General features: G+C 43.8%; 1 non-coding gene across 1 annotated transcript; it reads right to left on the bottom strand.

The window, feature by feature from the left end:
- Nucleotides 1-1,611: 1,611 nt before the first annotated feature.
- trnas-gcu (transfer RNA serine (anticodon GCU)) lies at nt 1,612-1,693 on the bottom strand. Its single transcript has one exon. It is a non-coding gene; the product is annotated as a tRNA-Ser (tRNA).
- Nucleotides 1,694-2,356: the final 663 nt, after the last annotated feature.

Below are 2,356 nucleotides of genomic sequence, written 5' to 3'. Positions count from 1 at the left end.
TGGCATCAAGGATCCCCAGCAAAATTGAAGTCAATGGGAATCAGGGGGAAAACTCTCCACTTGTTGAAGTCATACCTCGCACAAAACAAGATGTTGTGGTTAGTGGAGGCCAATCATCTCAGCCCAGGACATTGCCTCAGGAGTTTCTCAGGGTAGTGTCGTAGACCCAAACATCCCAGCTGTTTCATTGACGACTTTCTCTTCAACATCAGTCAGAAGTGGGAATGTTAGATGATGACTCACAACTCTTCAGATACTGAAGCAGTCTGTGCCTGCAAGCAGCAAGACCTGAACAACATTCAGGCTTGAGCTGATAATTGACAAGCAACCTTCTGGCCACACAAGTGCCAAGCAGTGAACATCTCCAATGAGAGAGAAAAAAAATCTACCTTTTGATATTCAGAAGCATTATCATCGTTAAATCCCCCACCATCAATATCTTGACCAGAAACGTAACTGGACCAGTCACATCAATGCTGTGGCTATAAGCGCAGGTCAGAGATTACGAATTCTGCAGCAAGTATCTCACCTCCTGACACCCCAAATCCTGTCCACCATCTACAAGGCACAAGTCAGGAGTGGGATGGAATACATCCCACTCAACAACACTCAAGAAGCTCAACACCATCCAGGACAAAGCAGCACACTTGATCAGCACCTAACCCGCCACCTTAAACATTCAATCCCTCCACAACCAGTAAACAGCGGCTGCAGTGTGTACCATCTCCATATGCACTGCAGCAACTCGCCAAGTATCCTTCAACAGCACCTTCCAAACTCGTGACCACTATCACCTCGAAGGACAAGGGCAGCAGATGCATGGGAACTCACTACCTGCAGGTTCCCCTCCAAGTCACTCACCATCCTGACTTGGAACGATATCGCCATTTCTTCACTGTTGTTGGGTCACAATCCTGGAACTCCCTCCCCAATAGCACTGTGGGTGTTCCTGCACCATATGGACTGCATCAGTTCAAGAAGGCAGCTCTCCACCACCTTCTCAACGGCAAGAGGAATGGGGAATAAATGCTCGCCTTATCAGCGATACTCACACCCAAGAATGAATAAAAACCAAATCACTCTCCACAGATTCCCCACAATCTGGGCTTGGACATTTACTTCAGGAGCACAGAGCTTTATATCACTGCAACATGAGTTCCAATCTTCATATTCTGTTCACTTTTCACATTATTTTCTCCCAGTCCACGAGCTTTTATTAATTCAGTATTCGGGTCTCTGCTCCTCCGCCGTTTCTAACATCTCACCTCTTCCAAAAAAACGCTCTGATCTATCGTAGCTAGTAGATGACCCCTCATTTTAAACTCCATCTGCCAAAGCATTGCTCACTCAATTAATCTATCAAGAAGATTTGAAAATAAATTTCTTGCCAAAGGATAATTTTCTGCATCTGCTCCCTCACCATTTGCTTTTCCCATTTGTCTTTCACTTGATCTTCATTCCAGTGCAGTTTGGGTGAAGAATTCCAAATGTCTGTCTCAATTTTAATAAAGTATAACCAATTCTGGAATCACTATCTGGACACAGACAAAAACGGGTTTAGAGGCTGACTTGACACATAAACTCCCCCAACATAAATAGTTCATAAACAAGCGACAAGGATGGGATTCGAACCCACGCATGCAGAGCACAATGGATTAGCAGTCCATCACCTTAACCTCTCGGCCACCTTGCCAGTTGCATAAGCATGGCTGTCACCTTCAGCACAGCTTCTAGCTGTGCAGCGAGCTGTGTAATGATGGAAATATATCTTCTGCAAGGAAATGAAGTTGGGAATGGAGCGGTGTGAAACATTTTCAGACCATGTCCAACACATGTCTACTCAGTGTGAATACCCACCACGGAAAGACTGGAACATACACTCATTTCATCACATCATGATTAACATCACTCAGACACCGGAACCATGAGGTCACTGACGAAGTCATGATGACCGAATTTCTCATGAAATGACAACTGAACTAACTGACTGGAAGAATTGCTTTAACTCCACATGATCAGAGAGACACAGCCTCAGACCAACTTGTCGGGTGGTGTAAACAGATATCACTGCTTCTGATCTTCACCAGAACAGAGAGTGAGATGTGACATTGATCATCAAACGGACTGTGAGAGAATACAACAGAATAAAACACATGGAGAGACACTGTGGAATAACAAATAGATTTGATTGGAATGTTGAAATTTTGATTGGAATGGATAAAACACCAGAAACAGCAGATTAAATTGGGATTCTCATCATTATATTGATCTGGGACAGAAAAGAGAAACTGATGGAAAGAAGAGAAGAAGGAAGAAAAGAAACAATGGAACTGTTCCATTTTTTCAGTTTTTTCAC

The sequence above is a fragment of the Heterodontus francisci genome, chromosome 50 (genome assembly GCF_036365525.1).
Source record: "Heterodontus francisci isolate sHetFra1 chromosome 50, sHetFra1.hap1, whole genome shotgun sequence".
NCBI classification, from domain to species: domain Eukaryota; kingdom Metazoa; phylum Chordata; class Chondrichthyes; order Heterodontiformes; family Heterodontidae; genus Heterodontus; species Heterodontus francisci.
Note: the sequence above shows the minus strand (reverse complement) of the source record. Positions and strands in the feature narration are given on the sequence as shown.